The sequence below is a fragment of the Engystomops pustulosus genome, chromosome 5 (genome assembly GCF_040894005.1).
Source record: "Engystomops pustulosus chromosome 5, aEngPut4.maternal, whole genome shotgun sequence".
In the NCBI taxonomy this organism is placed as follows: Eukaryota; Metazoa; Chordata; class Amphibia; order Anura; family Leptodactylidae; genus Engystomops; species Engystomops pustulosus.
Window position 1 is genome coordinate 60,234,107 of NC_092415.1, and position 23,263 is coordinate 60,257,369.

Below are 23,263 nucleotides of genomic sequence, written 5' to 3' on the forward strand. Positions count from 1 at the left end.
TTTTGATGAACTAGCACTCATTCTCTTTGTCACACTGTATCTGTGGAGTGATTTTTATGACTTTTTTGTAATGTGATGCAGCATTATAATGTATTTGTATTCTTACCTTTGTAGTTTCGGCGATCACGTAAGTCCGGGATAGCCGCGCATCTGTTGCGGTTATATGACTGGATCACGTGACGCCTTCTACAAACTCACACCCCCCCTGTTTTTCTGATCACATGACACTCTATTATGGGTGACGTCGCTGGCAGGGTAGATATACGCCCCTACCTGCCAACGTCCCCCATGCTGCCAGACAAAGCGCAGGAGTGCACGAAACGGTCCGTTGCCGGAGTTTGCAGCATGTAGCACCTCCCTGTCCTATGCACCGCTTAGAATAAAAAAGAAGATTCTCTTATTTTGGTGAGTGCCGCCATTCTTTGTCGTCTTCCATCTTGGTGATAACTCTTTCATACTTTAGAGAGGCCATAAAATTTAGTGAATCATACAATCAAACTATTTAAGCTCCGTTTTGTGCCTATGACATTAAGTTTTGTTACATTCATTTATTTATAGTACTATGGGTTTTTGTATCAGAGGTTCATATTCCCGGAATACCTGTGGCGTGTGGCCTGCGGGACGGCCCCCTGTGGCGTGTGGCCTGCGGGACGGCCCCCTGTGGCGTGTGGCCTGCGGGACGGCCCCCTGTGGCGCGTGGCCTGCGGGACGGCCCCCTGCGGCGCGTGGCCTGCCGGACGGCCCCCTGCGGCGCGTGGCCTGCCGGGCCGCAGTCCGGCCCCCTGCGGCGCGTGGCCTGCCGGACGGCCCCCTGCGGCGCGTGGCCTGCCGGGCGGCCCCCTGCGGCGCGTGGCCTGCCGGACGGCCCCCTGCGGCGCGTGGCCTGCCAGACGGCCCCCTGTGGCGCGTGGCCTGCCGGACGGCCCCCTGTGGCGCGTGGCCTGCCGGACGGCCCCCTGTGGGCCCAGCACTAAAACGAAATAAACCGGAGTACTCGCCTTCTGAAGTCCCGAGCAGGTCCTCCACTTACTTCAAGTCAACTATGGGTCCGTGTACACATGCTATGATGTCAGCGGCTGACATCAAAGCTGCTCGCCAGCTGTGCATGGACCTGCCAATGGAAGAAGAGGAGACCTGCGTGGGGTGCCGGAAAGGTGAGTTTTCTCAACTATATATGGTATTTTTTCACATTTGTAGTCGATCATTGGCAAAATTTATAAAGAAAAAATGTAATTAATAAAACTATCCTATCATTTTAGTCATGAAAAAAACTGAGTAAAAATTGTTATGATAAGTAAAGCTTTTCCAGATATCGTCATTTAAAGAAGCGCATAGCAGAATGGCAAAAATTGACCTGGACTTTCAGGCTCCAATGACCAACGGTCATGAAGGGGTTAAATAAGCATAGTATAGGATATCGGAGCCTGCCACCAACTAAAAATATCATTACTGCTGATGGGTCTGTTTTAACCTAACAATATTTTTTTTTCCATATCAAAAGCATCTGTATACTATTATTTTGATAACATAGATGTTTATCCCCCATAGGCGTGCATCCAAATGCAAACTCAACCAAGAATATCACCTGGCACCTACTTCTGCTGGCAGCTTGATCATACCAGAATTTCTGTATTTATATATTTTTATAGACTGGTCAAGAAACACTTTTTTTTGTTTGTATAATATGACAGTATGAATTTTTGTTTTCGACTATTTTGTACATATAATGTCATATTGTGTGTGGCTATGAATGATCTTAGTTATCCCTTTTGGAAAACCAAAATGTGCAATGAAAACCTTTTATTAATTTTGGACATTCTGATTTATTGGGCATGTATGAGAATCTTTATAATTGACATTTTTACTAAAGGTTGTGTATATATATCTGATATAAGTATCTGTCTAGAGTATTTGTGTAAGCAAGAAATAATTGAGGCCCGACCTCATATTTTGTTTCTCATGTGGACACCAATACCATTTTAGATAATACGGTTCAGTCCCATTCCTCTTACAGTTTTGTAAAGAACACTCTCAGGTTTTGTTAGTTTTTTTTGTTTCTGTTCCCCTGAATGTGGGCTCCTTGTATTATTTCATGTCACTTAGGTTGTTGATATACTAGTAATACAACCTCTAATGCTCGCTCATTTAAGACCTCATTCTCTAACTTGGTAAAGAAATTGTCTGCAGTTTTTTTCAAAGAGAAATGCTCTGTATTTTATTAAATATTTTTTAAGTTTTGGAATGAAATTTGAATTAAAAAATGTATCTGAGTGAGTTTTTTTTATTCTACTTCATAAAAGTTTTCTTTAGTACTGTATTTTCCAGCATATAAGACGACCTCCAACTTTTCCAATTAAAATATAGAGTTTGGGATATACTTGCCATATAAGACTACCCCTCTTCCAACGCACATATGGTAAAAAAAAACACCAGATTTGATTTCAAAATGGTAGTTAATAAAAAAACCTTCTGTTCCAAAAAAAAAAAAAAAAATTCCCAGTGCCAGCCACCTGGAACAACACTTTCCCAGTGCAGGTCACCTGCAAGGGTGCAAGTGTTGTTGCAGGGTGCTGGTGCCGATTACCCACGCTGTTGGGCAATGGTGTCTATGATGACATGAGGTCCGTTTTTCTTGGGTCGTAGTGGGTCATGGTGCATCATTGCCTGGGACGCAGATCTTTGATGTGCCCTCTGATGCGATGCAGCTATCTTCATTGCAATCAGCCGGCGCCCAACTGAGTCTCCCCTCTTACCTCGTGGGTCCTAGGACTGCTGCTAGAGGCACGCTTGTTTCACCTCTCGTCCAGCCTACAGCGTGTTCTGTGAGCCCTTGAATGAAGGATGCGCCAGAGACACAGTCTAGGTGCCAGCGACTCCCATTATGAGACCTCAGTGCCTTCCCTTGCTCAGAGCTGGCCATTACCAGCTGGGGGCAGACAAGTGCCGATGCCTCGAACCTGAGGACCCAGCGGAAACCCACACAACCCACGGAGCGAACATACAAACTTTTTGCAGATGTTGACCTTGGGACTTGAACCCAGGTCCCCAGTGCTGCAAGGCTGTAATGGTAACCACTAAGTCACTGTGCTGCCCCTAGATTAGCAAAGGTCCAAATAATAACACAGGTCATTTTTGTAGACTGATATGCACATAGTGAAGAAATAATTGTCATCATAGTTACAAACCTATAACTACTCCTTCTATTGATAAGTTTTTCCACACAGGCATCGGGCAAGCGAAGCACAATGACCTTTCTATAAATTTTGCAGTCATAAGACAAATTTGTTTTCCTCAATTCAAAAAAATATATTATAACCAGAAGTATTAGGGATGATAAAGCCATCATTTGAGGGGGACTGCCCCAATTACTTACTGGATGTCAACTGCAGTGCTGCTTACTCTAACCAATTTGTGGTAATGAATAATAAAAAAGCTATATAAATCTGGCAACTTTGTTATTGGAATATTATTACATTATAATATTATATTATTTGGAATATTTTTCCATCTTAGTGGTGTCACTAAGAAGAAATTGTTCTACATAAAACAACCCATCATACACCTCTGTAAACTCAAAAATAAAAAGTAATGGCTTGTCGAAGGAGGGAGAAGCGCTTAATATGTTGTCATTCTTGTACGGTTCTGGTGTCATCAAAAGTTATTTTTGTGTTTTCTATTTTTACACATTTAAACACTGCCAAAACGGTCACAGGGCAGTGCGGGTCAATGCCTCTACTTTTGTTGTGGTGCGCCAGAAGGTTATAAAGGACTTATGAAGTATACCAATAAAACCAAAATTACAGCATAAAGAATTGTACTAAACCCCAACACACACACACACACTTGCACTATTTTCAAAATTGCATTAAAGAGTTTATAGATATAGGCACCTTCATGCAATTTTGATTAAAAATGTTAAGTTTTATTTAAAAAAAAAAAAAATGCATAAAAATTTACTTTGGCAAAGATAAAACCTAAATAGAAAATAATCAGCTTCTCCTAAATGTGATAAAGTTCACATATACCTCATATTTTCCCAGTCATATATTGTGAAAATGAGGACGGTGCTTCGTGTAATATTGTAGAAGGTGCTTTCAGAGTAATAGATGAAATATAGGAATTGATTCTATAGGGGAGTTTGAAAAATATATCTGTAACCCCACACAAAAAACTTGCTCAGAGTATTTAAATAAATATGTAGAGTTAAAGAGTAGCCCTTCAGCTGGCCGACATGATCATCATAGGTGAATTTATCCCTGGTAGGTATATTGGAGAGTACAGTTATAGAACCAAAGAAAAATGGCTGGCAAAGTGCTGCTCGTTGTCACTCAACAGATGGTTTAATACAATTTATTTTCCAGACAGGTAAACGCCTTTCGGTCTTCCTGGCAGTCGGACCACGTCTGTAAAAGTAAAAAAAAAAAACACGTAAAGTTTAATCATTAGAATACAGAAAAAAATAAATGAAAATATAAGCCCCTAAAATGTCACTTTCCCATACAAGCACAAATACACATAAAACACATTTTTGATATTTCCACTTTCGTAACAATCTGTATAATAAAACAGAATCGTTATTGGACCTGCACGGTAAACGCTGGGGGGGAAATGCAAAAAACTTTCCCCAATTTTTTTTTTAATTAATACCTATATCACTTTTAGAGCATTTTTTTAAAACCTGTTACGTACTAAGAAGAATTAGCACCGTATTTTTCGGACTGTAAGGCACATAAAAAATCCTTTTACTTTCTCAGAAATCAAAGGTGCGCCTTATATATCAACCGTACTAGACAAACACGTACTGTATAACATTCCACTAGCACCATTGTGCCAACCACTCCGCAATACCTCTGAGATCCGAGCTCTGTGCACTGGACACACGTATGCCTGGAACTGCTTCTGCCTTGAACTGTGCACAGGTCTGCCACCTGCTGGTCATTCATCCTTATAATCCGGTGCACCTTATATATGAACCTAGACGTTTTAGCAGGCATTTGATAGTGCTCCTTATAATCCGGTGCGCCTTATTGTATGAAAAATACATTAAAATCTAACCAATTAGCTATAGCTACCCCAAAATTTTGTACCAGAAAAGTTCATCTCATGTGGCAAAAAAAAAATAAGCTCCTATAGGTCCATATTGAAAAAATTATAGTCTGTTCAATTTGACAATGCGAATCTGCTCTGGATGGTACCTCCTTCCATTCTGCGCCCAGTCGTGTGCCAATACAACACATATGGGGTATCAAACTTTGGAGCCTTTTTTTTATTTAATCCATTGCAAATGTTTTAATTTTCCACCCAAAATTACTGTATTGTACAAAAATATTACAATTTGTAGACAGCACCTCCATTTTGTTTTAACCCCTATAAAACACCTAAACGTATAACAAACTTCTTTAAAGTGTTTTTTCATACGTTGAGGGGTATATTTTCTATAATGGGGCAATTTACTAGTCTTTCTATTATTTAAGCCTCTCACAATCAATTAAAAGTTGAGCAGATCCATCTAAATAATCAAAATTATTTCAAAAATGTGAACAATGGCACCCAAATTCTAAGTCTCATAACATTCTAGTAAAATACATGGAATGATTAAAAAATCATGGCAACATAAAGCAGACATTTGGGGAATGTAAGTTATGACTTTATTTGGATGCTATGACTATCTGCTTCAAAAGTAGAGAACTTAGAACTTTGAAAATAAAGAATTTTTTTTCATAACTAAACACAAAAGATATCATCAAAATCTTTAAACTTATTAGAAGTACGTGTCACGAGAAAAATCTCAAAATCCGCGCTCCAAAGCTATAAGCATTTATACTGGGGCCACGTCCTAGAGGCCAAAATAGGCTGAGACCCAAAGGGGTTAAATATACCACAATACACAGTTTTTGTATACTTCAAAGAATGCTAAAACAAAAGCCATGCAATATTTGATTGCAATCCACAAATGTTATTCATAAAATCCCTTCACAAAAATGTTCCAAAAAGTGAGCCAAAGAAGTTATGTGCCAAAATGGTACCACTAAAAAGAACAACTCAACACATAAAAAATAAGCCCTAAACCAGCTTTGTCAACCAAAAAATAAGTTATGTCTTCAAAAGATGAAAATATGAAAACAAATGAGATTTTCTTTATTACCGTATATTCCGGTGTATAAGACGACTTTTGAAGACAGAAAAATCTTCTGTCATCTCTGGGGTCGTCTCTGGGGTAATCCCGACCTCCCGCCGTGTATTCAAGGCGCTGCATGGAGAGGGCTCACGGGCTGAGCCCTCTCCATAGCCGGTAAGTCTTTGCTGCATATTGCAGCAAAGGCTTACCGGTAACACCCGCGATCGGTGCTAGCACCGATCGCGGGTGCTTTCACAGCGTGGGCTGCCAGCAAAGCTGTCGGCAGCATCAAAAAGATAGCGCGCCGTCTTACCTGGGGTCGCCACTCCCAGTGACGTCATCGGGGGCGGCGATCCGTCTCCATGGTAGCCTCGGGTCTTCCAAAGACCCAAGGCTATTTCGTTTTAACCCCTTCATTACAATGTGCTCATAGCACATTGTAATGAATGAGGAAAATCCCCATATACTGCCATACTGTAGTATGGCAATATATGGTAGGATCGATCAGACAACCTAGGGTTAAAGTACCCTAGGGAGTCTGAAAAATAGTATAAATAAAAAAAAAGTTAAAAAAAAAAATTATAATAAAAAACCCTAAAATTTCAAATCACCCCCCTTTCCCTAGAACTGACATAAATATAAATAAACAGTAAAAATCATAAACACATCAGGTATCGACGCGTCCGAAAATGCCCGATCTATCAAAATATAATTACGGTTTTTCAATGCGTTTAACCCCGTAACGGAAAATAGCGCCCAAAGTCGAAAATGGCACTTTTTTGCCATTTTGAAAAATATAAAGAAATCTATAAAAAGTCATAAAAAGGTCGTACAGTCCTAAAAATTATATAATTGACACCACCCACAGTTCGTACACCAAAGTATAAAAAAGTTATTAGCGCCAAAAGTTGGCAAAATCAAAAAAATCATTTTTGTACAAGAGGTTTTCATTTTTGTAAATGTATGAAAACATTATAAAACCTATACAAATTTGGTATCCCCTTAATCAGACCGACCCAAAGAATAAAGTAGACATGTCATTTGGGGTGCTCAGTGAAAGACGTAATATCCAATCCCACAAGAAAATGGCGCAAATGCTTTTTATCACCATTTTCATTGCATTTGGAATTTTTTTCCCGCTTCTGAGTACAGGGCATGGAATATTTAATAAAATAAAAATTTAAGGTACAGTATGGTAACATTTACAGTAAAATGGATGATGGTAATGTTGTTGTTGTATGCCTTATGTTTATGAATGACAGTTTTCCTGCTATATACCTGCATGTCATAAGAATTTAAATTAAAAAAAAGGAGCATGTTAAATTCAAATCTGTTTTTTTTTTTTTTTTTTTACCGGTGTTTTGTATGCGTTGGAAAAGGGGTAGTCTTATACGGCGAATATATCTTAAACTCTATATTTTAAACAGGAAAGTAGGGGGGTCGTCTTATAGACCTGCAGTTTTTCTGCAGAAAAATTGTAAAAATATATTAAAATAACTATATAAATGAGGTATCACCATAATCTTATTAAATAATCTTATTCACACATTCGTAACCGTAATCTGTGCAATGAATCAGAAAGATTATTAACCATTATTAACACTTGCCAAAAATTTTCATTTTTCATCAAATCCCTTCACAAAAAATGTTCTAAGAAGTGATCAAAAAAAGTTTCTCTATTTTATTTTTATAAAATTGGACAAATATAAAGAAAACTATATAAATGAGTTATCACAGTGATCCATAGAATAAAGATAATTTATTATTTTAATGGTACAGTGAATGGTCCCCCCAAAAATGCTTTCATTAACTGTTTAAAGTGTCTTAAAATGAAGTATTTGTAAAGTACATCTCAATCCCCCAAAAATAATCTCTTATATGGCAAAAATGCCCAAAACATGTAAATATTGTGAAAAAAGGGACAGTGGAAATCAGCTCTGAATAGTGCAACTCCCTTCAGTGCCATGGCATGTGTCCATACATTTTACCACCACATATGGGGTATTGGCATATTAAACTTTGTTAAGCGTTTTGGTATTTTAGCCATTGTGAATGAGTAAATGAAAAAAAATAAATATTCATTTAGCCAAAAAAAAATATCAGAATTGAACCTACATTTTGTTTTAACCGATGTGAAACACTAGAGGGTTAATAAACTTCCTAAAAGTAGTTTTACATATGTTGAAAGGTGTAGTTTCTCTTATGGGGTTTTACTATTATTTAGGCCCTCGCTCCTATCGTTCCATAAGACTGTTTGTACTCCCTAATGTACAGTAATATTTTATTTGTACATCTCCCCTATGATCTTTAAAGCGCTTTAGAATATGATGGTGCTATATAAACGAAGATTATTATTTGTATTAGTAAATATTAGAAGCTGGCCTATCTTTGACTGCTCCTATTTATTTTCCCTATATTCCTTATTAATTCCTCTGATGCACAGAGCACATGCGGTTTTTCCTTGATAGGAAACTCTCTTCATTACTTTCTGCTTATGTAATTTCTAAAAAATTGATGGGAGTGTAAACAAGGAAATCATTAACCAGTGTGAATAACTAGCAGTAAGCATGAAAAATAGAACCAAGCACAACATTTCCCCATGGCATTCAATTAATGTAATTGTAAACGGATGTTTAGGCATTGTATCAATAATCATCTATCTGTAAAATAGGTAAGCAATACAGGTGGTCCCCTACTTAAGAACACTCGACTTACAGATGACCCCTAGTTACAAGCGGACCACTGGATGTTGGTAATTTACTACAGTAAATTAGGCTACAATAATCAGCTATAACAGTTATCACAGGTGTCTGCAATGAAGCTTTATTATTAATCCTGGTCCTTATGACAACCCAACATTTTTAAAATCCAATTGTCACAGAGACCAAAAACATTTTGGCTGGAGTTACAATCATAAAGTATACTGTTCCGACTTACATACAAATTCAGCTTAAGAACAAACCTATCTTGTACTTTACCCGGGGACTGCCTGTATAGGATCAATGGAGGTCTGAGATCTGGCTCAGCTGTTTGAAGAAATCACAGCATCCTGAGAATGGGACTGCGCTGCAAATAGGCCATTTGTTGAATGTGAGGCCACTGTCCTGTAGAGCGAAATAGCTGTGGCTGCTTTAAACAGCTGAGTGTGCGTGCCTAGTGTTACACCACTGGTGATTAATAAAATAAATATGTACTAGAAGACACCTATGCCCTATGACTCGAGAAACTTTCACCATCAACCCCCCCACAAGTCACATACAGTATCTTTTAGATATATTTAATCTTTATTCATGCCCCACTGATGTCTCTATCCATGGGATTAGAGACCCCATTCGTCTAAAAAGTACTTTTTTCTTTTATGTCCATGGATAACAAATATAAGAAGATTATCACAGTCACAGTACCTGACTGAAACTCTGTGCAGCACTGCATAATCTGTGTGCACTATATAAATAAAGGAATTATTATTACCTGGGTCTATGAGTAAGTGCCGCTAATTTATTCATGCTTGATTTTGATGGTAGATTTCCTTTAAACATGTACAGTACATTGCTTGGAATAGTTAGGCCGCATTCACACAACCGTATGGGGACATATGTTCGACTGCAAGCTTGCGGCCTTACATATGTCCCAATAGATGGCACGGAGCGATACGGTGCCACACACGTATGGCACCATACTGCTCCATACACAAGGAAAAGATAGTACATGTCCTATCTTTCCCCGTGTGTACGGCCTGTACGCCGCACATTTATGTGGAGTGGGGAGTGGTCTCCCGTCCTCCTCTTCATCGTGCCGGATGTATGCCTCCCCTCCTCCTCTCCATCGCGTCGGATATATGCCTCCCCTCCTCCTCTCCATCACGCCGGATGTATGCCTCCCCTCCTCCTCTCCATCGCGTCGGATGTATGCCTCCCCTCCTCCTCTCCATCACGCCGGATGTATGCCTCCCCTCCTCCTCTCCATCACGCCGGATGTATGCCTACTCTCCTCCTCTCCATTCATGTAAATGTAGCCTTAGAGCAATGATTCAGAAGAACTGTCAGATTTCAGTTTTTGATACCATATATCTAAATATATCTAAATTACACAGTTTATGGAGCTGTCTATGTCTACCTCCGGCTTTTCAAAACAACTCATCAGTTTATCGATGAGGGAGCTGGCTGTTAGAATCTGCCATTTGATATTGATGAGGATTGATTATCAATATCCTAAACTTGTACAACCACTTTATTTGTTAAAATATATATTCTGTTCATACAGCTTTGAAAAAATCTTTTTCAATAGCTGAAGGTATAGCTCTCATGCTGTCACACGGCCTATACACCATTACATTTGGCACCACGGACTATCTGAGAGAGATATTTTCTAACTATTTAATATTCATGAATAAAACTAAAACATTTCCATGTACTTCTGAGGTAAAGATATATGCAGAGAATGGGTATACTGTTATAATGTATATTGTTATGTCTATGTTAAATGCAAGAAGACTGTATGCCGAGTAGGTATTCCCCTTGAATTCTGCTGGGATCAGCATATAGTAGATCTCTTATTCACTGTTCCAAAGGACAGTTTAATGAATGATTATATATTCAATATTGAAAGACTTATTCCTGTATTATATTAAATTGGTGAGTGTCAAATATTTGATACCCTTATAATCAGCTGTATGAGGAGACTTAAGCTTTGCTGAAAAATTGTGGGCCCCCTCCCAGGTTATTAGTCAATGTATTTGAGAAGGGGAGGTGGGCCCCAGCTGTTTCATAGCCTGAGGTCGCGTTCTTAATTATCTCTATAGGGCAGTATCACAATTGGTGGATGCTTTGGGTGGCCATGGGCCCCCAAGAAAGTTGAAACCAAACCACCCATTTTAGTATTGGACTGAACTACAAACATTTCATATGACCAAAGGATGTGTAAGGGTTGAGAATCTGAAGTAGCACTTACCTATTCTGTGAGTAGGTGGCCGAAAAGAAGACCTTTAATACCTTTTCGTGATTCAAAAATTCTGAAAAGCCAATTGGGGGCATTATGTGAGCTTGTTCTTTCCTGCTACACTGCATTTATTATCCCTTACATAAAGCACCAGTTCATTGAATCTGAAATGCCTCATCCTGACAGCTAACTGTACGAGACATTTGGAGTCCTGGAATTCCTGGCACACATGTATGTAATTATGTTATGGAGCAATGTAGAGATTACTTTTTATTTTATGTTAAACCACTGATTGGCTGTGATGCCTCTTGAGAAATTTAGCACCATTCTAAAAAAACATGCTGTAAATTCTGATCGGACCCACGCGGACATTAAAAAATGTTGTTTTTTTTATATTAGTCACATAAAATTAACCCAGTAATTAGACGATTTGTTAAATTAAGATTATGACATCAGTTGTTTTTGGACTAGGACAGAATGTTCCTGCTTAATGATGGGTATTTCCATCAGACAATATGGAAGATGTTCTATACAGAGGGGTTAATAAAGTTCCTTAGCAGAAGTAAGTATGTGATGATGATAACTCCAGAAATACTGGGAAATTCGGACAATGTGGGACATTCCTCTCAGCTGGGAACCTAGATGATAGGTCACCAGCAAAAAGTATTTTTGAGGACATGAATAAGAGACTGTGAAATTCTGAAAAGAATTCACAAGAGAACAGCCAAACAATGCATTTATGGTTTATCTCCCATGATCCGTGCAGTAACTGGATAGAAGATGATTTTCTTACTGTAGTTACCTAGAGGCTTGACTGGAAGCCAAAAAGCATTTATTTCCCTTGCCTGACCTTAAAACAGCTAAGTAAGCATGTATGACCTCATATGTTGGCTTCATTGTCCCCCCCCCCCGTTTGTGTAAGAAATCCACGTGTAGACTTTTCTCTGACCATCAGTAATTTTACATACATCCCTACACCAGTGATTAATATCTAATGATGAAAATAATTTAGGAACATCATAGAAGATTAAAACGAATCTAATCTAAAAACCACAGAGTTTACTAGATGATGGCCCACTGATGGAACCATACACTACTAAACATTTAACACTTTACTAGTCGCGAGAAAGTATTGTCACACTGAGGATATAATCTGTTTAGCATAGTTCAAGGTCAGGAAAAGTACTTCAATAAAAAAAACACTGTCACAGCAAAGAGAGGTTTTACTTTTAATTTAACAGACAAAGACGTTTTCCAGAATATCTAGACTGATGACCTATCATAGGAATCGCGGTGGTGATCACGGTGCAAACTCATTTCATTTAATGATGGCTGAGCTGCAATAATTAGTTTTGTCTCAAACGAAAGAAAGAAAAGGGGGATGCATATGTATCAAACATGGAAAATATTTTATTAAGGTATCACAAACAATAGATAAAACCCATTAAAAGAATACACCTAGGGACTTCAGAAACTGTACAGACATGTCTACACAATGGACTGGAAAAGAGTATTATAAAGTGTGCATAAATGATTTCATATTGGATGACCTAGTAAACAGATGGATAGACAATGTGCAATTTCATACAAATATCAGTAATGTCATCAGAGAATGTATAATAAAGTGCCTCAGTGATTAATGCTGAGAGCAAAAAATAAAAATTACACAGGCGCACACTTAAAAAATAAGATCACATATTACCATTCCTGGTCCATGTGTGTAAGTAGACATCCGACACGTGTCGCCTATCAAGTAGGCTTCATCAGGGGTAAAGAGATTAGAGGAGACCTGCCTTTTGTACACACGACTGCCCAGCATATATTTCCAGTCGGCTATGAAACCATGTGCAGTGCGGCCGAGCGGAGGCCAGAAATGCGTCATAGTGTAGGAGGAGCGCACTCAATGGAACGCAAAATGCGCATCACTGCGTTCCAGGAAGTATCAAGCCGATCACGTGACACTAAAAAAGGCGGAGTTTACAACCACAAAAATAGACATGAGTTATAAATCTCATAAGATCAGCGCTAAACAAAATGAGATGGAAAGATTGAATATTTGGGATGACGTACTGCCAGAGTTGTATAGGTTAAAGATGCGGCGACACATCAAAACTGTATATATCGATATAGCGCAAATACAGAGCATAGATTATATAAAATAACGACGGTGCATGAAGAATGCAAATCTATATGGCGCAGGAGCAACATGTAAGTTGTATAAAAGGCAGTGACACATGAAGAATGCAACTTGATATGACACTGGTACAAGTAGTAAATTATATAAACATAAAATAGAATTCTCCAAAGATTGCAGCGTGCAGCCACCAAGAAAATGAAGGTTAAAGAAGCGACGACATATGAAAAGTACATATCAATATGGCGCTAAATACAAAGTCTAAGTTATGTGAATGTACTGTTAGAGTACTAAAATTGTAGAATAAATAATAAATACATGGATGAAAGAAAGGCTACTCACTGCATATGACACCCAGTATATACATCAACTAATATGAAGGTTACACACTGAAACATGCATACTAGAACGTAAATATATAAATAGATAATAGATACTCGCAGTGAAGTCTCTTCCCATCAACATTTCATAAATATATAGAAATGTACAGTGTACAAAACTTGCTCAAATAAGTATCAAAGTGCAAAAGTAAGAGATACAATCCCTTTTATTACAACCGGTCTCAAACAATTGAACTGGTGAATTAATTGAGATATTGATTGAGTGAGGAAACTTGTACTTGCCCTACCAAAAGTTAAAGAAGCTTAATGACAGTAAAGAAAATTGTAAAAGTGTAAAAATGTAACCTGAAAATAAGTATAGTTAGTTGGTGTCCAGCCATAAGCACACCACACAGCGCGAGACAAAAAGGCAAGTTCTCCTTTCGGGGAAATAAAAACATATACCGTAATATACACAGATTATAGGTATTAACTATTATAGATGATGATATACGATAAAGTATAGATAAATCCTAGACAGGAAAAGAGTAATATTCAAGGCCTTAATCGGGACAATACAGGTATGGCTGACGATCAAGTAGATGCCGCCAGCTAAACAAGAGCGATGGGGAATATCAGAAAAATGCATATTCAAAGTACACTAAAATCATGGTGTATATAAGTCCAATAGGGGAGAAAGATGATGTGCCGTTTCCGTGTAAATAGGGGCCAGACGGAAGGAACCTGGAAACACGTATTTAACTTTGCCACAGAACAAATTTATGGACCACAGTTCACACGAAGTAAGGACAACAGCCGAAAGGTGTCTTTCTGTAGGTCTGTAGCTGCATTGTTGACATTTGACAGGTGTTGCTGGAAGCGATTCCTCAGTTCTTGAGAAGTCTGGGAGTGGAAGCTGCAGAAGTGAAGAAGGTTGTTAGAGGTGTCTTTTCGAAACAGGGTGGTGACAAGTCCAGTGTTCTCCTTACGAATTGTAATGTCTAAGAAATCAACAGAAAGATCGGAAATGTGTGACATGAGGTGTATGTGCCAGGGATTGGAATTTTTAATCTGTTCCCGTTGCTGGACTAGCAGGCCCCTATCATGGTCAAGTAACATGTTAATAAGAATATGGGAACACTGAGCACTGAGCACACTGAATACGTGAAACCATGGTTTCACAGCTGACCGTTGGGTGTCTACTTACAGACATAGACCAGGACTGATCTTCATGGCTAGGGAAGGTACTAAAAGTATGGACTTGCAATCAAGAGAGGCCTCCTGGAAAAATAGAATTGAGGACATCTTTAAGGGAGGAAATCCACCGAGCTCCAACTCGGATTTTAATGAACTTACAAATGAAATCATAAACTCACATAAGGCCCTGACTAAAACATCAGGAGCCTGGAATGGTGGAACATCAGGAGCCTGGACGAATATCTAAAACAAAAAGTTTTTCCAAGGGGCCTTAGAGTGCAAATTTTCCTCTCCTGGGAGGTGGACCCACATGAAAAGGACACTTGGGAAAAGGGCTTTGCTCAGTGTTCCCATATTATTTTTAACATGTTACTTAACCATGATCAGGGCCTGCTAGTCCAGCAACTGGGACAGATTAAAAACTTGGAAATTTCCCTTGGGGCACTAGCCAGTTTAGTTGAACCCTTCAGGAAGAGACTCAAAGAAATTATTGACAAGTTTGAGAAAGAAATCATAAAGAGCAAACAAGACAAATTTAATTGTGACAAAAATGATTGTGAGAGAGGAAAGGCATATAGGTAGGGGGAACAGAAGAAGATTCCAAATTCAAATCAAACCAGTCACTACCAATAATATTCACTCAATACAGGACCAACAATTCTCTGAATACTGTGATCTGGAAAGCTCACAAGAAGATTCTTCTTCCGATCAACACAACAGTAAGAAGAGAGGACATAGCCACCAGGAACACTCCCTGTACCATAAGCGCGAGAAACCAACACGTGGATGAAAGAACACAGGCTCAGACAACTAGCTTTTAAAGTCCTGTACCATGTACACACAGATCGGACCCAGATTTTCAAGAAAAAAATAGACCAGCTTTTGGAAGCAGCCTTCCAAGCAGGAATTATAAACAAGTGTGAACAAAAATCTTTTAAGGTAGATCAACCATTCATTCCCACGTTCTACATGCTACCAAAGTACACAAGTCTATCACAAGACCACCAGGTCACCCCATAGTTTCCGGGAAAGGGGGCTTGAATGAAAAATTATGCACTTATGTGGATTTCTACATCCACATTTGGTACTACAATTGCCCTCCTATGTACGGGACACCTCGCAGATCATTCAAAGAACACGTAAAGTTCAAATTACGGAATCTTCCTTATTGGTTACCTTGGACATAGAAGCCCTCTACATGATCATAGAACACAAGGTAGGACTAGAGTCCATCATGTTTTTTCTGGACAAGCATTGGTCTCATGACCGTAGACACGATTCTTGTTTATTGGATCTATTGTACATAATTTTACATCAAAATTACTTCATTTTTGACAAGCCTTTTTACAAGAAAGTATCGGGTACAGCAATGGGGGCACATTGTGCACCCTCATATGCGAACTTATTTTTAGGGTGGTGGGAAGAACGGTTGTTGATCCCTCAGACTGCTTCAAAAAATATGTGATTTCTTGGACATCACAATTTGTAAAACTGAACTTGCTACCAAAAAGACACCACTACTAACAACCTTCTTCATTTCTCCAGCTTCCACCCCCATCATCAGAAGACCGGTATCCCACTGGGCCAATTCTTACGCATAAAGCGAAACTGTATCTCAGAAACAGAGTTCAGATTACACGCAAAAGTATTGACACGTCGCCTAAAAGATCGAGGCTACCCACGTAAGTCGATTTCCAAGGCCTACATCCGAGCGAGGGAAATCTCACGTAACGGTTTACTAAACCCCAAGACCCGAGTCTACGATGACAAGCCAAGACTAATAACCACCTTTAATAACTAGTGGGAGGATGCTCAAACTTTTAAGTGACTCACGTTTATTACCACACATCAATAAAAGACCTCAAATGACAGCCAGGGGGGTTAGAAACTTACATGACATCCTTACATCTAGTCACTTTCAACGACCAACCATCTCATTCCAGCGACACTTGTCAAATGTCAACAATGCAGATACAGACATACAGAAAGACATTTTTTCTGCTGTTGTCCTTACTTCGTGTGAACTGTGGTCCATAAATTTGTTCTGTGGCAAAGTTAAATACGTGTCTCCAGGTTCCTTCTATCTGGTCCCTATCTACACGGAAACGGCACTCAACAGGAATCATCTTTCTCCCATATTGGACTTATTTCTATATATTTATGAAATGTTGATGGGAACAGAGTTAACTGCGAGTATCTATTTATATATTAACGTTCTAGTATGCATGTTTCAGTGTGTAACCTTCATATTAGTTGATGTATATACTGGGTGTCATATGCGGTGGGTGAGTAGCCTTTCTTTCATCCATGTATTTATTATTTTTTATTCTACAATTTTAGTACTCCATATGGATATGTACTTTTCATATGTCTTCGCCTCTGTCTGTACAGTTTCTGAAGTCCCTAGGTGGACTCTTTTAATGGTTTTTATCTATTGTTTGTCATACCTTAATAAATAAATAAATACCTTAATAAATAAATATTTTCCATGTACATATGCATCCCCCTTTTCTTTCTTTCATTTGTGATTAATTCATTGGATGCATCCTTTTTGCTATAAAAAAGGCCCGTTACATGGAAACACAATAATTTGTTTTGGCCACTACACAGAGTGCAGAGCTGTGTGGTTCTGGCTCCATACACACTGGAGGAGATTAAGTAAAACGATCTAAAAATTAGACAATGCAAACTTGGTCTAGATATAATTTGCTAGATTTATCAGTGTCTAATGTTGAATGTCAATTCTAATGTAGCAAAAATGCTCCTGTGAAGTCATACCTCTTTTACAGTTTGATGTGCCCCTTTATAACAATAAACTAAAATTGGTCTCAAAGTATCTAAAAGACTTATTATTTGGAACTTATCAGTCAAAATTCCCCCTGTGTGGACATATGTCCCTTTAATAGTGGATTAACTGAGGAATTGGATGTGGAATTATTAATAAATGCAGAAGTCAGGAGGATCCCCTTTAAAAACAGTAAAACTTATTACTCAACTACGGATTCCTCTTTTGGCTGGGCGGCTTTTTCCTTTATAGTACACAGGTAACACAACATGGCTTGTGCGCAGGCAGGGCACACGGACGTGGCTCTGCATGCACTGCCATTGTAATAAATTGTATTTGTCTTAAACACACAGATACACTTGATTCTCTCTCCTTCCTGGTGCCAGGCGGGTCACCTCTGTCTCCAGACCCAGCAGCAGTCTCAAGATCATAATCGCTATGCTACTGGGGTTTTCCATCTGCCCTGCCTGAGAACAACTTTGGAAGATTTGACATTGGCACCCAGTTCTTTTCGTGGATACATTTGATTCTTTCTACTTCCTGGCAGACCCACAAGCTGCCGCCTGGCAGATATGGGCCCCTTCCATCTCTAGACCCAGTCATACGTGTAGCAGTCACACGATCATGATCGCTCATTACTGGGCATTGCCATCTGCCTGAGAACAACCTTGGAAGATTTGACATTGGCACCCAGTTCTTTTCATGGATGAGAGCTGGTTCACACAAAGCACATGTGACATATGTGAGTCTGGAGGGGCCATGGAGAATGTTCTACTGCCGGCAACATCCTGCATCAGCATGACGGGTTTGGCAGAGTCAGTAAAGGTGTGGAGAGGCATTTCTTTGGAGGGTCACACAGCCAGAGGTACCCTGAATATGATAAGGTATCGGGATGAGAACTTCACACCCAATGTGAGACAATATGCAGGTGCAGTGGGCCCTGGTTTTCTTCAGATGCATGATAATGCTAGGCCTCTTATGGCTGTAGTGTGTTAGCAGTTCCTACGTGATGAAGGCATTGATGCTATGGACTGGTCTGTCTGTTCCCCAGATCTGAATCCATTCCATCCACCAACACCACCTTGTACCACAGACTGTCCAGGAGTTGATGGATGCTTTAATCCAGTTGTGGGAAGATATCCCTCAGGAGAACATCTGCCGCTGTAGGGAAGTCATACAGGCACCTGGGGGCCACACACATTAATGAGCCTCATTTCCTTGTCTTGAGGCGTTTCCACTGTTCGCTCAAGATCAGGCTGAAAATTGACTTTCCACTTTAAGTATAATTCCAAATCCAGACCTCCATGGGATATTACATTTCATTGATCATTTCTATATTGTATTGTTCTCAACACATTCCGCAATGTAATGAATTAAGAATTGCAACTGGAATATTTCATGAGATCTAGGATGTGGGATTTTAGTGTTCCATTTATTTTTTTTGAGTAGTGTATATCTGTAATATAATATTTTATGCTGAATGGCACAATTTGGGATTTTTCTTTAGATTTATATAAAGTCCTACAAGAAAACCTTCATATGCCTATTTGGGCTAAATACTTGATTACTTGATCTGTGTTATGAGCCTTGTTTCCGAGGAAAGCTGAGAATGGTGGATAATGAAACATCAAAAGAATCAAACTTTTCTGCTGCACTTCCAAAACAGAAAGTCTTAACCTCCGAAGTCCAGAGTCAGTTACACTCATTTGGAGCCAACACCGACATTTACACTTGGCTAAATTATGTAACCTGGTTACACAGTCTAAATATAATAATTAAGTGAACACTTTTATATTTATTATATGATTAAATCCCTTCCATTCCATGGCCACTAGCTCCTCAGTAAGCAGCTGCCTGATGTAAGATCAGCTGATTTCTAATGCATTTTATTCCGCAATCTTGAATCCATAGGGGGATGTAGGGGGGAATTCCCTATTGCAGTGGTGGCGAACCTATAGCACGAGTGCCAGAGGTGGCACTCAGAGCCTTTTCTGTGGGCACTCAGGCCATTGACCCCAGGACAGAGTTCACTAAACAGGACCAAATTCAACAAATCTTCCTGCAGACCCAGACAATTTAAGATTCTGCAAACAGCGCTATTTTAAAACGACACTTCATTGGCTGTTTTGAACTGCGGTAAAAGTGAGAAAGTGTTGATAGAACTGCAGTATCTTTGTAGGTCATCCTACTGAACCCTACATTCTTACTGTACAGAGAGACCCTAGTGAAAAGCTACAATGATAGTCTGAATGTGCCCTCCTTCTTTCAACTGTATTAGTGGCCTCAAGGGGTCAATACGATTGATAGATGTTGAAGAGCAGGTAGCAATAAGTTACTGCTTAAAATGCAATGTTGGCACTTCACAGTAAATAAGTGGATTTTGGTTATAGTTTGGGCACTCGGTCTCTTAAACGTTCACCATCACTGCCCTATTGAGATCAGCAGCATTTAAATTATATGCTGGGCATCATAAATCAGCAGCAGAAAGTCGTTCCAGCTACAGGTAATTTTACACAGTGTAATTATTAAAGGGGTATTCCAGGAATCAGCATAATTCATATACAAATGGGTTCTTAAAATATTAGCCAATTTGTTGTTATTTAAAATTTAAATAATAAAAAATGCTGTTGACATTCACAGTAATGAAGAATTAAAATGCTACTGGCCCTTTAATCAGTGCGTTAATTTCCTCTGCCCTGAAAAGACACAGGACAGAAGATGGTCGCTGGTCACATGTCCACATCACATGTCCAGCTCCTACCTGCCTGGCAGGTCATGTGATCAACATGTATATATATGGCTGTAGCCGGTTGTTTGCAGTGCATCCAGCATGGCCAGTGTTGTGGTGATGTGGAGGGATGGCAGTTACACATCAATTCTATGGTAACAGAGCAAGAAAACCTGTTAGATCGTCACTGGGAGCAGAGCATAAGAGGGAGGAGGAGTTACTGAGAACTAAAGGATCTTGGGAGTTGTAGTTTCCAGTGGCGCCATATTGGTGATAACAGCGCATACTTTAGAGAGGCCATAAAATTTGGTGAATCATAAAATCAAACTATTTAAGCTCCATTTTGTGACAGATGACATTGAGTTTTGTTATATTTATTTATTTATTTATAACATTGTGGGTTTTTGTATCAGACGTTCATATTCCCGGAACTCCCCTTTAAGTTGGATAATCTTGGATAATAAGGGGTATGGAGGGTCTTGGTTATGAGGAAAGATTAAAACAACTAGATTTATTTAGTCTGGAAAAGAGACGACTACGAGGGGACATGATTAATTTATTTAAATATATGAATGGTCCATACAAAAAATATGGTGGTAAATTGTTTCAGATTAGATCAAATCAAAAGACGAGGGGGCACTGTCTCCGTTTGGAGAAATCAAGGTTTAATCACCGGAGGCGACAGGGCTTTTTTACTATGAGAACGGTCAATCTGTGGAATAGCCTGCCTCAGACGCTGGTCACAGCAGGGACAGCAGAGAGCTTTAAGAAGGGTCTAGATGCCTTTTTTTTTTTTTTTAAAGTGTTTATTTTTGGAATTTTTTGGAACATTTGTAGGAACAACAATAATCCAACTTAATACAGAAATACAGTGTCATACATACATTGCGGCAACAATATTTTGACAGGAGTGATGTGCCTTGGCCTTATAAACATAATTAGACACAATATTGCTGCTAGATATGATATAATATGAATGGAACGCTACCGCAGCCCATGCTACCTACACACTCATACAACACACATAAATCAACAACAACTCCATACATTCATAGTATCATAGTATATAAGGCTGGAAGGAGACTCAAGTCCATCAAGTCGAACCTTCAAGAATTAAATAAATGTTTTATCCCCATAACCTGTGATATTTTTTCTCTCCAGAAAGTCATCCAGGCCTCTCTTGAACATGTACATAGAGTCGGCCATAACAACCTCCTGCGGCAGAGAGTTCCATAGTCTCACTGCTCTTACAGTAAAGAACCTTTGTCTATGGTGATGGTAGAATCGCCTCTCCTCTAGGCGTAGAGGATGCCCCCTTGTCCTGGTCACAGGCCTAGGTATAAAAAGATCTTTGGAGAGATCCTTGTACTGTCCGTTCAGGTATTTGTACATTGTAATGAGGTCTCCCCTCAGTCGTCTTTTTTCTAAACTGAATAATCCCAAATTTTTTAATCTGTCAATGTATTCTAGTTCCCCCATTCCCCTAATAATCCTGGTTGCTCTCCTCTGCACCCGTTCCAGCTCTACTATATCCTTTTTATACACTGGTGCCCAAAACTGTACACAATATTCCATGTGTGGTCGGACCAGGGATTTGTATAAGGGCAGAACTATGTCTTTATCATGAGAATCTATTCCTCTCTTGATACATCCCATAATTTTATTTGCTTTAGCAGCAGCCGCCTGGCTCTGGTCACTAAAATTAAGTTTACCATCCACCAATACGCCCAAGTCCTTTTCAGCTTCAGTTTTACTAAGTAATTGACCGTTTACTTTTTTTACTTATACTTTTTGTTTCCATGGCCCAAGTGCATAACTTTACATTTATCTACATTAAACCTCATCAACCATTTCTCTGCCCATCCCTCAAGCTTCCACAAATCCCTCTGTAATGCTAGACTATCGACCTCAGTATTTATTACTTTACACAGCTTAGTATCATCTGCAAATATTGAAACTTGACTGTGTAAACCCACTACAAGGTCATTAATAAAAATATTAAAAAGAAGTGGCCCCAATACTGACCCCTGTGGCACTCCACTGGTAACATCAACCCAATCTGAGAATGTGCCATTAATGACTACCCTCTGTTTTCTATCACTAAGCCAATTACTTACCCAGATACACAGATTTTCTCCTATTCCCAGCAGTCTCATTTTATATACCAACCTTTTATGTGGCACGGTGTCAAATGCCTTTGAAAAGTCCAGATATACAACATCCACAGCGTCCCCCAGATCCAGTCTTGAACTTACCTCCTCGTAGAAACCAATCAGATTAGTCTGACAGGACCGATCTCTCATAAACCCATGCTGACGCTGGGTTATAAGGTTGTGCACAGTGAGATACTCCAGGATAGCATCTCTAATAAACCCCTCAAATATTTTCCCCACCACAGCAGTTAGACTTACGGGTCTGTAGTTTCCAGGATCGCTATTTGATCCTTATTTGTATATTGGTACCACATTTGCTATGCGCCATTCCTGTGGAACATAACCAGTCCTCAGTGAATCTTCAAATATTAAAAATAACGGTCTGTCTATCACCGTACATAATTCATGCAGAACCCGGGGGTGTATGCCATCTGGCCCAGGTGATTTATCTATCTTAGTGGTTGCGAGGCGGCGCCGTACCTCTTCCTGGGTTAAGCTGTTGACATTATAAAAAGAATTTACATTATTCCTCATTGTGTCTTCCACCAGGGGATTTTCCTGGGTAAAGACAGTTGAGAAGGCGACATTCAGTAGATTGGCCCTTTCCTCATCTCCTTCCACCATGACCCCCATGTTATTTCTAAGGGGACCCACACTCTCTGTTTTTAATTTCTTATCATTTATATACTTGAAAAATAATTTGGGATTATTTTTGCTCTCCCTGGCAATATTTCTCTCAGTCTCTATTTTTGCGGCCTTTATCTGCTTTTTACAGGATTTATTTTTCTCTCTATAATCCTGTAATGCCTCATCGCTACCTTCACGTTTTAGCACCTTAAACGCTTTATCTTTCTCGCTTATTGCTTTCCTTACAAGACTAGTTAGCCACA

At 39.3% G+C, this 23,263-nt stretch overlaps 1 protein-coding gene across 1 annotated transcript in view; it reads left to right on the top strand.

Annotated features, from left to right (window-relative positions):
- SMCHD1 (structural maintenance of chromosomes flexible hinge domain containing 1) overlaps window positions 1-2,249 on the top strand; it is an 81,981-nt gene extending 79,732 nt beyond the window's left edge. Inside the window, exon 48 of the mRNA XM_072152118.1 lies at window positions 1,549-2,249. The gene's annotated coding sequence lies outside the window, so the exon portion shown is untranslated. The remainder of the gene's footprint in view (window positions 1-1,548) is intronic.
- Window positions 2,250-23,263: the final 21,014 nt, after the last annotated feature.